At 36.7% G+C, this 18,155-nt stretch overlaps 1 pseudogene; it reads left to right on the top strand.

Annotated features, from left to right (window-relative positions):
* Positions 1-435: 435 nt before the first annotated feature.
* On the top strand, positions 436-16,643 carry LOC127423433 (leucine carboxyl methyltransferase 1-like; annotated as a pseudogene).
* Positions 16,644-18,155: the final 1,512 nt, after the last annotated feature.

Below are 18,155 nucleotides of genomic sequence, written 5' to 3' on the forward strand. Positions count from 1 at the left end.
AGGCAGTAATTATAGAATGATGTGGTGTGGGGGTTTTAATGCACATAGCATGTTATGGGGAAGCACAAGCACTGATCATAATGGAAGCACAGTGGAAGAATTAATGGATATCAAGGGATTAGTGTGCTTGAATGATGGCAGAGCAACAAGAATTGATATTTCATGGGGTTGTTGTTCTGCCATTGATTTAGCACTGGTTTCAGAAAGTCTGGCAGGAATAAGTGAGTGGAATGTGTTGGAACAAACAATGGGAAGTGATCACTTCCTAATATGTTGTAAAATATGGCTAGACATAACACAGATGTTAGAGAGTAGAACTCCTAGATGGAAATTTAATATAGTGGATTGGGAAAGGTTAAAAGAAATATGTGATGAGAGAATGAATGGTTTAAATGCTTCAATAGATGAAATGGAGGTTGAAGAACTCAATATTAGATTGAGTGAAATCCTGTATAGAACAGCAGAAGAATTAATAGGAAAAAGTAAAGGTTTTGGGAGAAAGAAAGCTGTTCCATGGTGAACAGAAGAATGTAACAAAGCAATCATAGACAGAAACAAAGCATTTAGAAAAGTTTTCAGGTCATTTGTATTTACAGACTTAATTAGGTATAAGAAGGCAAAGGCAGTAGTAAGAAAGGTAACTTGAACTGCAAAAATAATTACTGGAGTCAGTTCCGTTCATCTGTAAGGGAATTCTTAGTGGAAACATTTGTTAACATTCATAGTAATAATAATATTTCAGAAGAAATTAAGGCAAGTAGAGAACGGTATATTAAAGACAATCCAGATATTCTGGAAAAGAGAAATCCCTCTGGAGATAAAGTAGATGTGATATTCACGATGTTTGAAATGAAGAGAGCCCTTGGGGCCGGAAAACAAACATCACCAGGATTGGATGATAAATGCTATGTAATGATTAAGCATCTGTCAGACTTTTCACTCAGCATAGTGTTAACTTTTTAATGAAGTATGGGAGGCAGGAAAAATTCTTGCATCTTGGAAGCATGGAGTAATAATACCAATTGAAAAGCCAGGAAAGGATAACTCAAATCCCAGTAGCTAACCGGCCAATTGCACTTACATCTAATATACAGTTGAAGTCAGAAGTTTACACACACTTAGGTTGAAGTCATTAAAACTCATTTAACCACTCCACAGATTTCATATTAGCAATAGCAAACTATAGTTTTTGCAAGTCGTTTAATACATCTGCTTTTAGCATGACATGAGTAATTTTTCCAACAATTGTTTACAGACAGATTGTTTCACTTTTAATTTACTATCACAATTCCAGTGGGTCAGAAATGTACATACACTAAGTTAACAAGTTCAACTTGCCTTTAAGCAGCTTGGAAAATTCCATAAAATTATGTCAAGCCTTTAGGCAATTAGCCAATTAGCTTCTGATAGGCTAATTGGAGTCAACTGGAGGTGTACTTGTGGATGTATTTTGAGGCCCACCTTCAAACTCAGTGCCTCTTTGCTTGACATCATGGGAAAATCTAAAGAAATCAGCCAAGATCTCAGAAAAAATATTGTGGACCTCCACAAGTCTGATTCATCCTTGGGAGCAATTTCCAAATGCTTGAAGGTACCATGTTCATCTGTACAAACAATAGTACGCAAGTATAAACACCGTGGGACCACGCAGCCATCATAACGCTCAGGACGGACACACATTCTGTCTCCTAGAGATGAACGTAGTTTGGTGCGAAAAGTGCAAATCAATCCCAGAACAACAGCAAAGGACCTTGTGAAGATGCTGGAGGAAACAGGTAGACAAGTATCTACATCCACATTAAAACAATCCCTATATCGATATATCCTGAAAGGCTGCTCAGCAAGGAAGAAGCCACTGCTCCAAAACTGCCATAAAAAAGCCAGACTACGGTGCACATGGGGACAAAGATCTTACTTTTTGGAGAAATGTCCTCTGGACTGATGAAACAAAAATGTAACTGTTTGGCCATAATGACCATTGTTATGTTTGGAGGAAAAAGGATAAGGTTTGCAAGCCAAAGAACACCATCCCAACTGTGAAGCATGGGTGTGGCAGCATCATGTTATGAGGGTGCTTTGCTGCAGCAGGGACTTGTGCACTTCACAAAATAGATGGCATCATGAGGAAGGAAAATTATGTGGATATATTGAAGCAACATCTCAAGACATCAGCCAGAAAGTTAAAGCTCGGTCACAAATGGGTCTTCCAAATGGACAATGACCCCAAGCATACCTCAAGTTGTGGCAAAATGGCTTAAGGATAACAAAGTCAAGGTATTGGAGTGGCCATCACAAAGCCCTGACCTCAATCTGATAGAAAATATGTGGGCAGAACTGAAAAAGCATGTGCGAGCAAGGAGGCCTGCAAACCTGATTCAGTTACACCAGTTCTGTCTGGATGAATGGGCCAAAATTCCAGCAAATTTGTGAGAAGCTTGTGGAAGGCTACCCAAAACGTTTGACCTAAGACAGGAATTGTTTTCTACGATTAAATGTCAGGAATTTTGGAAAAACTGAGTTTAAATGTATTTGGCTAAGGTGTATGTAAATGTCTGACTTCAGCTGTAAGTAAGCTGAAGGAACGGATAGTAATTTATAGGTTAAATTATGTTTTGGAATGTAAAAAACATGTATCTCCATATCAAAATGGATTTAGAAGAGGTTGAAACAATGGATGCTGTTTTGTGTCTGGAGTCAGATATTAGAAAAGCACAAGTAAATAAAGACGTAACTTATGATATGTTGTGGAAAGAAGGGCTCCTATTTAAACTCTGTTCTATGGACATAAAGGGTAGTATGTATAACTGGATTATGGACTTCCTTTATAATAGAAAATTACAAGTAAGAGTGGGATCCTCATACTCCAAAATATATAACATAGATAATGGTACACCACAGGGTATAGTGTCTGCAGTCCAGTATTTTTTAACATAATGAATAATTATATATTTTTGGACAAGTTAACACAGATATTGGCAAATCACTGTATGCAGATGACGGAGCGATATGGAAACGTCATTGTAACATCCAACACATTGTCAGAATAAGGCAAGAGGCAGTTAATGAAGTAGAGAAGTGGCATAATGGAGTTTTCGTCTGTCAGTACAAAATATGCAAGTAATATTCTTTGGAAAAAGGCCCAAAGTGCCATCAGTAAGAATAAAGATGTACGGTCAAAAACTGGAACCAGTCCAGGTAATCAGGTATAGGAGTGTAGATGAATACAAGGTTGACATTTGGAGTACATATTCAAGTTAATAACCAAATGTAAAAAAGGTATACATGTATTAAGATGTCTGGCAGGTTTGGATTGGGGAGCAAGTCATCAGTCTCTTTTATTATATATTCTGTGCAGTGGTAAATTCATCCTTGGATTATGGGGGGATACCATATGGGTCTGCATCAACAACATTACTGAAGAAAGTGGAATTAATATAAGCACAGGCGGGGCCTGGGTAGCTCAGTGGTAAAAGACGCTGGCCACCACCCCTGGAGTTCCCTAGTTCAAATCCCAGGGCATGCTGAGTGACTCCAGCCAGGTCTCCTAAGCAACCAAATTGGCCCGGTTGCTAGGGAGGGAAGAGTCACATGGGGCAAACTCCTCATGGTCTCTATAATATGGTTCGTTCTCGGAGGGGTGCGTGGTGAGTTGAGCATGGATGCCGCGGTGGATGGCGTGAAGCCTCCACATGCGCAATGTCTCCGCGGCAATGCGCTCAACAAGCCACGTGATAAGATGCGCGGGTTGGCGTTCTCAGACGCGGAGGCAGCTGGGATTCATCCTCCACCACCTGGATTGAGGCGAGTCACTACGCCACCAGGAGGACTTCAAGTGCAATTCAAGTGGAGATGGGAGAAATGCGAAGACATAAATTGACTACTGTCTATTGGGTTTCAATTAGAGGTCATGGAGACAATCGTCTTGTGAAAAAGTTATTAGAGGGTTGCTGGAACATGGAAACAACAAAGTCTCAAGTTTTGGTTGGACTGCTGGTAGGAAGGCAGGGTGGAAATGTGTCTGGAGTTATGTATGGAGTATGGAGATTAGCCCCACTATTGTTTGGTCTGCAACACCCCCATGGTTGTTTCCAAAGTCAAATGTAGATCTGCAGCTACAGGAAATAATCAATAATAAACCATGTGAGATTTCAAAGGAGGTTGTGGTTAGACAATATATAAACCAGAAATATTTTTAAGTATTACAGATTTGTACTGATGGTTCAAAGGACTCTATTTCTGGACATACAGCTATATCAATATCCATCCCACATTTTGAAATCTATGTAAAGAAAAGGATAACAGACCATATATCAGTTTATACCACAGAGTTATTGGCAATTATGTTAGCACTGCAATGGGTGGAGGAAGAACTGACTCATATTCAGCATTGGTAAGTCTGGCAAGTGGGTAGCCATCATCCAGAGATGATATAGTCTGTGAAATTCTACAAAGCATATTTAGAATTAACAGACTAGGCATTGCCATATACTACTTATGGGTACCTGCTCACGTAGGTGTAGAAGGGAATGAAGAGGCTGATTATCTGGCAAAGCAAGCTTTAAAGATTTAAAGATTTTTAAAGACATTTAGAGATAGACTAAGACATCACACTGGGTAAAGCAGAATTAAAGGGATGGTTAAGAGTGTTTGATAACAAAAACTGGCAAGATAGATGGGATAATGAAGAGGAAGACATCTATATAATATTCAAAGGCAGATTTGTGTTGGAAGAGGCAATTATAGGACAAGGAGAGAAGAAACAATAATCGCCCATCTCCGTATTGGACACTCTGGTCTGAACAGTTCATTTTATATAACAGGAAAGCATGTATCAGGAAACTGTATACACTGCGATCAGCTGGAAACTGTCAAGCATGTGCTTCTTTCCTGTGAAGCATATGATGAGGAAAGAATCAAGCTCATACAAAAATTAAGAAACAAGGGTATCAGCATATATCTACAGACTTTTTTGCTCTATTTATCTGGTCAGTACATAATATATGATGCATTGTTGGAATATCTAAAAGAAACTGGTTTATATAACATAATTTAGTCTTCCTTTTTTTCTCTGTCTCTCTCCTATTCTCAATGTTCCACATTCCAGTCTAGTTGGTGGCGGTAATGCACCATTAGCTGGTTTTCCGACCGGCAAAAAAAAAAAAAAAAGGAAGAGATGTGTCAGCAGAAAGGGATGTAATCATGTAATGTTCCACCTGAGTGCTCGCTCGCTGCAGTTTTCCTTCTGTTAGCTGCTGTATGCTTGATGCTAATAAATGTGCTTGGGGGAAAAAAATAAAAGATTTAATGAAGCTGCTTATATCTTGACAATGAAGGATTGATACTTTGCTTGCTGCGTTTTTCGAAGCTGGGCCAGTTTAGCTAACATATAGCATTTGAGTTGATACGAATACAGTATGTGAAATTAATGCTGTGAATTTATCTACAGTAATTGTGCAAACATTTTTATGTTGCTTACAATCTGTAAGAGTTCATGGCATCCAAGCACCAATTTACAGATTCTGACACTGCTGATGAAGCGGTCAGATCAACCTGTGACGATGCATCGACATGTAAAAGGTAGCATGGTGTGCAAACACAATAATCCACAATAAAATTAAGGAATTTTAGAATAAGAGTGTGGCATGTTTCTGAGTGCTTCCTTTATGACATTCTATCAATTGTTAATGTTAACCATTAAAAGTATCATCAAATAGACTTCAGTAGATGCAACGATATTGTGGTTATGCTCAATGTTACTGACATAATTTCATTTTGATTAATATTTAATCAGAATCTCATTGACAGATTAGAAATGTTTTATGTCTAATAGGAATACTATTTGTCATTAACCTTCTACAATAAAAAACATTTTATTTAAGAGAACCTTATATTGCAGGTTTGCAACGAGTAAAGGTTACTGGACTGACCTCTACATTCAGTATTTTGTGAAACAAATAAGTGAACATAAAAGCACCTGAGAGCAACAGAGGTAAGCTTTATTGTTGAACTATCTCCCCCTTCTGGTTAACTTTTGCCATTTCATGAATTTTGCCACTTTGTTTTGATTGTGCTGTAGGTTATTATGGTCGTGTCAAAGGGGTGAATCTTCTTCTTGATGCTTTTCTAAGGAAGACACAATGTGACTGCCAGGTGGTGAATCTTGGGGCAGGACTGGATACTACATTTTGGAGATTACATTTTTTTTTATTATTTTTTTTTATTTATTCACATTTAGCTATTTCAAAGAGATCTAAAAATGAAAATTCTCTCATCATTTACTCACTCTAATGTCATCCCAGATGTGTATGACTTTCTTCTCTGCAGAACACAAACAAAGATTTTTAGAACAATATTTCAGCTCTGTTGGTCCTCACAATGCAAGTGAATGGTGGTCAGAATTTTTAAGGTCCAAAAATCACACAAAGGCAGCAAAATAGTAATCTGTACAACTCCAGTGGTTAAATTCATGTCTTCAGAAATGGTATGATAGGTGTGGGTGATAAACAGATCAATATTTATGTCCTTTTTTACAATAAATCTCCACTTTCGTATTCGTTGTCTTTTGTTTTTGGCGATTCATATACTTTGTGCATATCTATCTACTGGGCTGGGAGGAGAAGTTATAGTAAAAAAGGACTTAAATATTTATCTGTTTCTCATCCACACCTATCATATCGCTTCAGAAGACATATATTTAACCACTGGATTCGTGAACCAAAAGAAAAAAGATCCAAGAATTTTGTTGAAGATTCAGAGTTTTATGTGAGACGTATTGGGCACTCAAATTTTATTTTGGCCCAGACTCTGTATTTTAGGCGATGGAGCGGTCATCAATATAGAGAATAAACACATAAAAAATTGGGTTCTAACCAGTGTCATTATCCCAGGCAAATAGTATTAAGGGGATGAAAGTTGGCTGGAGTGTCCCAATTTCAGGAGTGGTGCTCGGAGATGGGGAGGGTAGTGGCTTTTGAAGAAGGGTCATCTAGAAGACTGGGGAATTTCGACTCGTTTGTGGGGAAATGGTGCAAATATCTGGCATTTTTGGAGGGTCCTTGGGGAGGGGCAGTGGAGAGAGAGGTGTAGTTGTTAATGTGTGTGATTTATCATATTTTTTATTTTATTATTATTTCTTTTTGTGTGTGTCTGTAATCATGTGTGACCACTGGGATGTTGTTGGGGTCGTGGTGGGGGTTAAATATTGATTCTGTGTATATATGTTTTGTTTTACTTTGTTTAATATATGAATCAATAAAAAAATGTAATTACAAAAAAAGAATGGATAATTGTCCTTTTCTTCAATTTTACTTTTCTGACTTTAGAAATTATTTTTTAAATAATTTACTTATCATCAATTTTCAATTTTTCAAAATTTTTGTCTTGCAATTTGTGCTGTGGGCTGTACCGTTAGCGCAGGGGTGTGGGTTAGAAACAGACTGCATGTATGTTGCAGAGTAATTTGAAAGACTTGCCCAGGGTCAACAACCGAAGGCACACGTGCAATCTTTGCCACGCGGAAGGGTTGGCACTTGCGCATTAGCAAGAGCGTTGGCACCAAGCAAGTAATTTACTTGCAAAAAAATATAAGTGGTTTCACTTATAGCCAACCACCTTGCGGCAGTTTTTTTCCAGTGAATATCATACAAGGAAAAATGGCCCTTGTAAATTGCAAGTACACACTTCGCCTTAATACAAAAATATTATTATTATTATTATTAATAATAATATTAATTAGGTTGGACCCCTGCTGGCCTTTTAAACATCCATGAAGTTATAAGCAGTCCGTTCCCTAACCCCCGTGCTAATGGTACAGCCCACAGAGCAAATTGCAAGACACAAAAAATGGAAAAATACAAAATTAGTGGAGTCAATTATTCCAAAAATCATTTCTGAAGTCGAAATTTTGAAAAACTTAAATTGAAGAAAATGAGAGAAAAGATCAATTATCCATTCTTGAAGTAACCTGAAAAAAGTTTCAAGACGTTTTTCTATTTTTGCATTTGGATTGATATGGTCTGGAAAATGAATTGTAAAGCATTACACGGACCCAATAAGACCATGAAGGAAATGAAATTAGTTATGGGTAAAAATTGTTTTTGTGAAAAATAAGAAGTATTCTTATACAGCCTCCTTATATAATATATATATATATATATATATATATATATATTTTTTTTTTCTTAATAAGCAGTTAAAGAAAAGTGATTTCATGTACCTTTCTTAATTCTTAGGATGATAACATTGTGCTGAAAAAGTACTTTGAAGTTGACTTCCCAATGATTGTTGCCAGGAAAATACACCACATCCAGTAAGGTGTACCCTACATTTTATTGTTATTATTATTATTATCATCATCATCATTATTGTTTAGAAAAAGTATTATTTTATTCAACTGTTCTTTGTTACTACAATGAGTGATTTTGGATACTTAACCATCTCATTTTAGCCTTATTCCTGAAGAGGGAGACAGAGTTTCTTAGTTTTATAGGACCCTCTTTCTAAATAAAACCACACTCAAAAGTAGTGGTTGTATTGTATATCTGTCATCTGTTTTGTAGTGTTATGATTTTATCAGTCCTGTGGTGCTCAGTATTGTTTGAAAGCATGCTGTCTGTGCTACTTGAATTCAAATTGACCTATTATACATATAAATTGTAGAAATTGTAGGTATAGCTGTGCAACCTTCACAGGACTTACATATAGAAAACATATAAATACAGGAGGCCATGTGTAGTGAAATGTGTTTTTGAACATTTAACCACACTTAAAAGTAAATTAATTTCATTGCATTAAATAAAAGAATATGAAATCAAGTGGTATCTGCAAACAAATGGTACTAGACCTTTTCTCACAACTACACTTTTATTAACTGTTTTTCTTAGCAACATTTTCTCATTTTTGGTGAAATTAGCCAAATTAACATGCAAGGGCCGGACAGTGTGCACACACTGTTAAAATCCTGTTAAATATAGGGTAAAAAAAAAAAAAAAACTGGCAGCTGTGATTGCCAGAAATTCATAGTAAAAAATACGGTAACCATGCTTCAGGCTTTACTGGATGTAATTTGGATGCCTGTAGATTTTACGGTGCATTACTGATTATATTATTAAATTATATAAACTTAAAACTTTAACCTTCTGAAACTGTACAAATCTGCTTTTCACTTAAAATGTATTGGTACTCACCTTAGTAATTACAGAAAGGCACATGATGACATGAAGTTCATCAGTAGTGGCCTTTCCAGGAACAGTGACCAGTGTCACTCACACAAACACTAAACACCATCAGGGTAACACATGTGAAATTAAAATAATAAACATTAACTAAACTACATCAATATAACAGAGAACACCCCAATGTAGACAAGTGATATTAAAAATAAGAAGATAATATTCCCATAAAATATAATGAAATATGATGGGTCATGCAGGGAATTGTGGGAATGCCCGATTATTGTATTTTTAACCGTAATTATAACAATAATTTACCATAAAAAGTACATGTACTCTCTTGTTAAACATAATATTAATTTTTACCATTAATTATATGGTTAAATCATACTTTTTACATATAAAAAGTGTAATTTTTACAACATTGTACCATAAAATTACATGTATTGTCTTTTTAAATGTATACATTTTTTTACTGTATATTTTAAAGTAACTGCCCGTTAACCAATTAATGTTTTTTTACTGTAGCATTTTTACAGTCTTTTACCGTTACAATTACGGACGTTTTTTTACAGTGCACCTTTGTGAATAACAGGCATTAGATTTCTAACGAAATCTGTGAAGCTTTCTGCTGAGTTCTGCAGTCATAGATTCTGTAAACCTACTTTTAACCAACCAGTTCTAAGGTAATTTTTACTGGATGTATGAAGCCAGTTCCTCTCAAGTTAGCAATGGTGTCCTAGCAGTGTTACCACAGTTAATCACATACTGTGTTAAGTTTGATAACCATAAAGTGTCCAAATACAGTTTATTTTTATTGGGAACAGTTCAAGCCTGACATATGCAACTGAGTTCTTGGAGTTTTAAGTGTGGCTTAAAGTGTGGCTGTCCCAATATTTTTTTGAGGCCATCATACAATACATTACAGATAGCCTTCTGTGGAGAACTAGGAGAGCCACTTAAAGGAATTAATTCAGTTTATTAATTCAACAATAAAAATCTAAATAAATAAATAACATTCTTAATGTTGTCAAATAAATATAATTTAAAATTGTTTCATATATATATATATATATATATATATATATATATATATATATATATATATATATATATATGCACTCCAGCTACAGAACAGCCACAAATATCCTAATATGTTAAGACAGAATACAATAAAAGTGAATGCGCAAGTTACTGCATTCATTTATGTGGAATGTTCTTGTGCGGTTGGCAAGGTTTTCCAAAAAAGTGAGTCAAGCTACTGGTTTCTGCCCATATAATGGAGCCCATTAAACAACTCATCATCATTTATTCATGGTCATTATTAATAATAAATAAAAAAAAAGCAAGTTAGCCCGCTGCATGGCACACCGGGACATAAGCACACACAAAAAGGTTTGTAAGCATGCTTGTCAGTTTCTGCCTTTATAAATCCCAATTTGTTCCTCATTTTTTTCTTTTTTTTCTTTTTTTTTCTCCTCAATTTGGAATGCCCAATTCCCAATGCGCTCTAAGTCCTCATGGTGGCGTAGTGACTCGCCTCAATCCGGGTGGCTGAGGACGAATTTCAGTTGCCTCCGCGTCTGAGACCGTCAGTCCGCGCATCTTATCATGTGGCTAGTTGAGCACGTTGCGTTTGTGGAGACTTGCCGTGTGTGGAGACACACTATTCTCCGCAACCCACCAAGAGCGAGAACCACATTATAGTGACCAGGAGGAGGTTACCTCATCTGACTTTACCCTCCCTAGCAACTGGGCCAATTTGGTTGCTTAGGAGACCTGGCTTGAGTCACTGTTCCTCATTTTTGATGTCGGATCAAATCTGATCGTACATACGTTTTATAAATGAGGCCCCTGGAACATTTTTTTCTAAACATAAAATATACATATTCATATCCCAAACGTGAATTTTGAAGCCGTCGTGTGTTTTTAAAAACTCTTTTTCTAACAAGTTGCTAAATAAGAATGACACTGCCTGGGCAAAAAAAGAAATAAATAAAAAATTGCATACTCTTAATATTTCATTCGACCGCCTGTAGCTTTGATTACAGTGTGCATTGGTCGTGGCATTGTTTCGACAACCTTATGCAACGTCACAATATTTATTTCCATCCTGAGTTGCATTAATTTTTGGCCGAGATCTTGTATTGATGACGGAAGAGTCGAACCACTCTGTAAAGCCTTCTCCAGCACATCCCAAAGACTTTCAATGGGGTTAAGGTCAGGATTCTGTGGTGGCCAATTCATGTGTGAAAATGATGACTTGTACAGTGGGCACTATGCATGATGGGTACATTGCTTCATGCGCTTCCCTTCTTACCCTGACATCGTTTTGGAATAGGGTAAATCTGGACGCATCAGAGTACATGACCTTTTTCCATTGCTCCACAGTCCAATCTTTATGCTCCCTAGCAAATTGAAGTCATTTTTACCGACTAGCCTCACTAACAAGTGGCTTTCTTGTGGCCACACAGCTGTTTAGTCCCAATCCTGTAAGTTCTTGTCACATTCTGCATGTGGAAATGCTCTTTCTTTCACTATTAAACATAGCCGTGAGTTCTACTGTGCATTTTTTACGATGTGACTTCAAGCGTTTTAGTGATCTCCGATCACGATCATTCAGAAAAAGATTCCGACCACATTTCTTCTGTGAAGCTGACAGTTCACCACTATCCTTCCAGGTTTTAATGATGCTTTGGACAGTTCTTAACCCAATTCAAGTGATTTCAGCAATCTCTTTAGTTGTTTTCTTTGCTTGATGCAGGCCAATAAGTTTCCCCTTCTGAAACACAGTAACATCTTTTCCACGACCACGGGATACGTCTTCCGACATGGTTGTTTAAGAAATGAGAAGCTACACACTGCATCAGTTAGGGTTTAAAGAATTGTTGCCAGCTGAAACATATTAATCACTGCAATAATGTTCCAGTCATAGGCTCTTAAGTATCTGCTTATTTAAATCCAAACGGTGACTTTATTTTTATTTTTTTGGCCAAGCAATGTACGACGGTTTTCCGTTTCGTCAGGCACACACACTCACATGCTTTTGGTAGTTATAGTTCTTATTTAGCAACTTGTTAGCAAAATAAAATTAAAAATTCTCATTTGTGTAATTTATTTTCTAGAACAAAATGTCCAAGTATCTTCAAGTTATTTTTACCACAGAGCCTATTTTACTCATAAATCCAAAACTGCCATTTTGGGAACCCATGGCAAATTAGTCTTCCCTGTTCGCCTACAAATTGACGTCATGTCTGAACAGCTCTTCTGAGGTATAAAATGCCATTGAAATTGATCACATGGCAGCAACCAATGAATCTCAACTGAATTGTAAGACATGCCCCTTTAAGGCACACTGACTGCAAGCACAGGCAAATTTTACATTTATTTTTAAATGGCACTCCTAGTCCTCCATTGAATTTTCCTCTTTTTTTTTTTTTTTTTTAAGAATTTTAATGTGGACTTTCAAATAAAGTGTTTGTCTATCTATCTGTCTGTCTGTCTGTCTATCATCATTATCTGTCATCTATCTATCTATTGTGATTCATTTGTATTCATATTTTTTTTTAAATATACTTTAAATTTTTGGGATACTTTTACAGGGCAAAACCTCCATTGTCGAAACCTTTGATTGAAACCCACTCCACTGATTCACTCATTTTGAGTACTGAAGTCAAACTTTTACATTATAGAGCAATTTACTTATTTAGTTGCTGTTTTGTAGTGATCTTTTCCACTGCAAACTCTACTCTTTAAAACGGTGTCTTGCTTTGCAGATGGTCACAGCCTGGACTCGGACAGATTTTGTATAATCAGTGCTGATCTCAGGGACCTGCCAACGTTAGAGGACAAACTAAAAAAATTCCAGCTAAATCCAGAGTATGTTACAACCTTAGTGAAATTTTATTCAGCATTCTTTCAGTCTTTATATTACATTGTGCATTTTGTTCAGTGTTTTTAACAACATTGTTATCAAAGATGATAAGATGATTTTATAGTTTTGGCAGTTACAACATCAGAATGAACCACTATGATCTCTATTGTGATTTACAGTTTTGTGTTATAGAAAGAAACATTCACATGTTTAAGTCCTTGCCTCGTTTACATGTGAGGTGTATGATGCTGTGGCTAAATCAAACACTTAGAGGAACTTTTCATATTTTTTATTTTTGTTACTTTTCTAGAAACTATAAGATTCAAGATTCTGTGCATCCTAAATAGGGTTGACCCATCCTGTTTGGTGTGCCAGTAGGAGTAACATGCATCTGTTGTTTTGTTTCATGCATCTCTTTTGATATTGTTGACAACAATAGTACACTTGGGAGCATTTAGAGTTTCCTTAGATGCGTCAATAAGTTCAAGTTTTCTTTTATCTAAACTGATGAGACCTAAAGTAAGCTACTGTTTCATAAGCTATATGACATCAATGGCATCATTTTCAAGGCCTCTTACCTTAGAGTTGTTCTTTTCTTCCTGTTGAGTAACTATTCAGTCCACCCTAACCTGGCGCCTTGGCTTTTGCCAGCTTGCCTGCAAGTCCCATCAGTGTCTCAGTTTTTCTAAAAAAAAAAAAAAAAAAGTCTGTAGCTTATTGGCACATGCAAACTTGTCGTACAAAATGTGATTTACTACTGTGTACATTAAGATATTATGGTAATGGTCTATTTTGGTTTCCAAGAACATACTTCTTGCTTTGCCATAATGCACATGAGCCAATTTTGTCATGATTTACTCAGTTAGAATAAGAAAAATAATAACAACATGTTCTTGCTACACCTGATATCTCAGCTGATGCCAAAGAACTATAATTGTAAAGGATTACTCTTTTATGCAGGAAAGTTAAAATTTAGCCTCTATCAAGAGCAAGCCATATCTGAACTTAATCCTGGGAAGGGTGTTGTAAAGAAGCACTTTGCCGCCTTTGATAAGAACAGAAAGATTGTAGTTTATCATTCCTTTATCATAGTATTTCTGCTTCTTTCCAGCCAGTGTGCCCACTCTGTTTCTGTCAGAATGTGAACTGGTGTACATGATGCCTGAGGAGTCCTCCAAACTGTTGAACTGGGTTTCATACACCTTCCACACTACAATATTCGTTGATTACGAACAGGCGAGTTAATATCCTTAATACTACACTGTTCTACAAAGTGAAAACATAGTAACTACGCCAATAATGAAACTGAGAATATGGCTTCAAAGTTTTTTGATTGTCCAGCGAAATGTGCGTTATAAAATATCCTCACTCTGTTTTCTCTGAATCTGAGCATAGTTGAGCCAAACATATCTGTCATAGGATAGATCATAGTCTAAGACTATGACAGGGGTTTTAAAACCTTTTAATACCAGGGATCTCCAAGTATGACCATCCCTCGCTAGGGACAACCTTTCTAAAATATAAATGACATTTAAATTCAAATACAAATAAATTGCCCTATATTTGCTTGTGTAAAGACCCATTTATACCATGTGAGAAAAAACATAAATCATGAAATTACAAGGCAAATTATCTCAGGGGTATAATATCTTCCTTCTAAGGAAAAAATATGTAGTATTATATTATAAATATGTTTGCGGGACATATAAAAACATACACTCACTGAGCACTTTATTAGGAACACTATGGTCCTATAATAAAGTGCCTGACGTGGTCTTCTGCTGTTGTAGCCCATCCACCAACACGGTCGAAATCAGAGAGATCACATTTTTTCCCCATTTTGATGGTTGATGTGAACATCAACTGAAGCTCCTGATCCATATCTGCATGATTTTATGCACTGCAGCCACACGATTGGCTGATTAGATAATCACATGACTAAGTAGGTGTTCCTACTAAAGTGCTTAGTGAGTGTATATTAGTGTTGCCAGTCCTGTATTAGTGGTGCCCCCTTATGAACCTCAGCTTGAAAACCCCTGATCAAGCACTATTTCGGTTACTTAGTTTTGACCAAATGTGTGGTTAATGCATTTTTCCTTTGCAGGGCAATACAGGCCTCCTGGTTAAAATTTTTTACATTTGTATCAAATCAAACAATTAACTAGAAAGATTTTTACCACAATTCTGTCATGGGCTCTTCCTGTCTGCACTGCTAACTGTCCAGATGTTTTCAGGTGAACATGGATGATCGTTTTGGTCAAATCACGATTGAGAATCTGCAGAGACGACAATGCATTCTGGCGGGGGTGGAGGTGTGTCAGTCGCTGGACTCTCAAGTAAGAAACTCTCTCTATTCAGAATTCATTGCATTAGTATTGTACTCCATGCAATGAGATGTCAGACTTGATTGTTCTACCTCATACAGACAAATAATATCTTGCAAAGTACAATCAAAACATTGCTCAGAGTATTACTCAGAATGCAAAGTTGTTTTCCTGCTCAGTGTACAATGGGTGATCAAGATTCAGGAAAACAGTGCAGTTAAGTTCAGGGGTTTGTTTACTGCATCTGCTGCCAGCACTGTTCAGTCTCACGGGTTAACGCAAACTTAACCCATTGTGACCTTGATCAGGCACCTCAGTTTAAGTATTTGATTCAAGCACCATGTGCGTTCTCCACATAGCTGCTTGATTTAAAAAAAGAACAGTGCAAAATTTGTTTTTATTCATTGCTTGAAATTATTATTCAAATTGAAAATGTTTTATATTTCTTATGATGACAGTGTTCAATGTTTGTTTCCACAGAAAGAACACTTTCTATTGACAGGCTGGGAAAGTGCGAATGCGCTGGAAATGATGACGGTCTATAGCATGCTTCCTCAGGAAGACCTAGCCAGGTATTGTACACATTCCAAACATTAACTGTTTACAGTCTGTGCCAGGAATTGTTGGCATCAGTATCTTTACAGTGACCTACCATGTGTTGTTTTACATTCACAGAATTGAACGTCTGGAGTTTTTAGATGAAATGGAACTTCTGCAACAGCTTCTACAACACTACTGCATCTGCTGGGCTATAAAAGATAAGTTCAATTTAGGTGAGGTTTTAATTCTGCTTTTTTACCTCCATGAATTAATTTGAGAGTTTCAATGATAGTTTAAAATATTTTCAAACTTGATACTTTGTTTTGAAAATGGTGACATCACCTGTAACTAATAGCAGACTTTTGTTTTTTGTTTTTTAGGCCTCTCCCAAATTGGGTTTTAAACTTGGTTGTGAAAGTTTCGGTCTAAGACAACATAAGCAAGAGTCAAAAGAAAGGAAAGGGAAAGTCATATATATCTTTTTCCCCTTTTTGAGCACACAAAAAAATTTGACTACTGGCATCAGTGTCTTCTGATTTGCCCATCTTCTTGTGTCTCCCATATGATCCCGGTGGTGTACCATGTTCATTAAGAATTGTTTGTAAATACATCCAAATTAATGCCATGGCCATATTTAAACCATTGTGAAATATTCAAAAGATCTCAGAAACAAAAATGTTTTCATATAAATAGACTATTTTGTTCGCTACAGTGGATATAAAAAGTCTACACACCCCTGTTAAAACAGCAGGTTTTTGTGATGTAAAAAATGAAACAAAGATAAATCATATCAGACTTTTTTTTGCACCTTTAATGTAAAAATTACAACCTATGCAATGCCACTGAAAACCAAAGTGACACATTTCAGAGAAAATAAAAATAAAAAACTTAACTTTGCATAAGTGTGCACACCCTTTTATAATTGGGTATGTCGCTGTGTTCAGAATCAACCAATCATCAAGCTCATGTGAAATAGTACACACCTGTCTTCACCTGAAGTGACTCTGATTAACTCCAAATAAATCTCAGCTGTTCTTGTAGGATTTTTCTGATATCTTCTTGGTTGCATGCTACGACAAGTGCCGTGGGCCACAAAGTGCTTACAAAGCATCAATGGGATCTCATTGTTGAAATGTATCCCTCAGGTGAGGGCTACAATTTTTTTTCCATGGCATTAGATATACCATGGAACACAGTGAAGACAGTCATCAACAAGTGGAGAAAGTATGGCACAACAGTGACATTATTAAGAACAGGACATCCCTCCAAAATTGATGAGAAGAAAAAGAGAAAACTGGTCAGGGAGGCTGTCAAGAGGTCTACAGCAACATTAAAGGAGCTGCAGCTCTTTCTGGCAAGTACTGGTTGCTCCCTACATCTGACAACTATCTCCCATATTCTTCATCTGTCTGGGCTATGGGGTAGGGTGGCAAGACACAAGCCTTTTCTGACAAGAAAAAAACATCCAAGCCTGGCAAAAACCTATATCCTGTCTCCCAAAACAATGTGGAAAAATGTGTTATGGTCTGATGAGACCAAGATTGAACTTTTTGCCCAAAATTGTAAAAGGTATGTTTGGCACAAAAACAACACCGCACATAAGCAAAAGAACACCATACCCACGGTGAAGCATGGTGGTGGCAGCATCATGCTTTGGGGCTGCTTTTCTTCAGCTGTAACTGGGGCTTTAGTGAAGGTGGAGGGAATCATGAATGGCTCCAAGTCCCAGTCAGTTTTGGCACAGAACCTTCTGGCGTCTGCTAGAAAGCTGAAAATGAAGAGATCTTTCAGCATGACAATGATCCAAAGCACACATCCAAATCAACAAAAGAGTGGCTTCAGCAAAAAAAGATTAATGTTTTGGAATGGCCCAGCCAGAGCCCAAACCTGAATCCTATAGAAAATATGTGGGGGGGGGACCTGAAGATGGCCGTACACAGGAGATGCCATCACAATCTGACAGATCTTGAACATTTTTGCAAAGAAGAGTGGGAAAATATTCCCAAGTCAAGATGTGCCAAGCTAATAGACTCTTATCCAAACAGACTGATTGCTGTAATAAAATCAAAGGGTGCTTCAACTAAGTATTAGTTCAGGGATGTGCACAATTATGCAGTTAGGTTATTGTTTTTATTTTTTTTTATTTTTATTATTTTTCTCTGAAATGTGTCACTTTGTTTTCAGTGGCATTTCATAGGTTGTAATTTTTACATTAAAGGTGCAAAAATTCTGATATGATTTCTTTAA

The sequence above is a fragment of the Myxocyprinus asiaticus genome, chromosome 32 (genome assembly GCF_019703515.2).
Source record: "Myxocyprinus asiaticus isolate MX2 ecotype Aquarium Trade chromosome 32, UBuf_Myxa_2, whole genome shotgun sequence".
Classification (NCBI taxonomy): domain Eukaryota; kingdom Metazoa; phylum Chordata; class Actinopteri; order Cypriniformes; family Catostomidae; genus Myxocyprinus; species Myxocyprinus asiaticus.